Consider the following 1,702-nt stretch of genomic DNA (forward strand, 5'->3'; position numbering starts at 1 on the left):
AAAATGTATTCATTCAAAATACATTAAAATTATTAATATACACTTTACACCAAACACAATATTAAAATTTAGGACAATTTACTATAATAAATAAAATGCAAACCAAATTTACCAGAATGCACAAAATGAAAAATGGATACCAAAATGTATTTTTTACCTAATCTATATAAACCGCGACAGAAGTCCTGTGATTTATACACGTAATCCGCTATAGGGATGTTGCGGTTTATGTGTGTGCGTGAAATGTGCATAAACCGCTAGAGGGGTGTAGCGGTTTATGCATTACTATAATCACGCGCGAGACCCTTCCAGCGTATTTATAGTAATGCATAAATCGCTACACCCCTCTAGCGATTTATACACATTTCACGCACACACGTAAACTGTGACACTCCTGTCACGGTTTATGTTCACTTCTTCTTGCACGTAATCCACGACACACTGACACTCATATAGCGAATTACGTATATTTTGTAAACTGCGAAATTCCTGTCACATTTTACATAGATTACACAAAAAATACATTTTAGTATCCATTTTTCATTTTATACATTAAATTTAGTTTACATTTTATTTATTATAGTAAATTGTCCTAAAATTTATTTTATTCTTAGTTTTTTAGTGAATGCCTCTCAATCTCTTCTAAATATTATCTAAGTGTCAAATTAAATTATTAATATCTATCACGCGCGTCAATTAAAACTAATTAATTAAGTCATTGATGGAATATAATTTTCCCTTTGGAAGCTATTATAAATTTGATCTCATCAGTGCCATCAAAATCATGTAAGTTCATTGATGTTGAAGACATATTCATCATATCGCATATTAATTCTGAGTAAATTAAATTTGCTTCAAGTTTATGATGAGTTATCCGTACAAAAAAGTTGTACTCTCTTTTTGTCTATCTATATAGAGATATAGATACAACAATTATGTATACACCCATGCATATTTTTTGGTCTCTTTCTGTCTTTATTATTCTTTTTTTTTTTTTATTTGTTGCTGCCCTGCTTCTTCTTGTTATGCAATTTCAATTTTTTTTTTCATAAACAAAATATTGAGTATATAATTCTATGGTAATTATATTATTCAATTATTAAAATGAAGAATTGAAAACTAGGGTACTATTTTCACTCTCATTATTATTTTCACCATCGATTCTCTTTCACGGTTTTGATAATAATTTGTAAAATTTGTCTTTTTCGATATATCATCATTGATATTATTCTTCCACATTCTCTTTAGTTTGTAAAATTTTCCCTTTACGGTATCATCATTGTTGTCACCCTTTATTTGTCGAAAAAATAAATACAGGGAATAAATTTTTAATAAAAATTTTTAATGAAAATTATTTTTGTAATTTCTATGTTTTTGAAATTTGGAATTTAATATTAACATTTAGAATTTAAAATTCTAAATATAAAATTATTTATAATTTTAGTATACAAATAACATTAAAACTCATATTAATTAGGTATTGTCAGTTAATAATTGGTATAGCTGAATTAAAAGTATTACTTGAATTACATCGCTTTTTGAAGATGTTTCAAAACCATAAATGTGTATCACATTATCTGAGTGGTTTAATTTCAGCATTATGCATAGTGGTATTCGCAGTGCTGTTTGGATCGATTTAAAGTTAAAAATTCATTCAATTCGAACACTAATTTTATTTGCAGTGTGGTTTGAATTAGATGCT

Source organism: Arachis ipaensis, chromosome B07 (assembly GCF_000816755.2).
Source record: "Arachis ipaensis cultivar K30076 chromosome B07, Araip1.1, whole genome shotgun sequence".
Classification (NCBI taxonomy): Eukaryota; Viridiplantae; Streptophyta; class Magnoliopsida; order Fabales; family Fabaceae; genus Arachis; species Arachis ipaensis.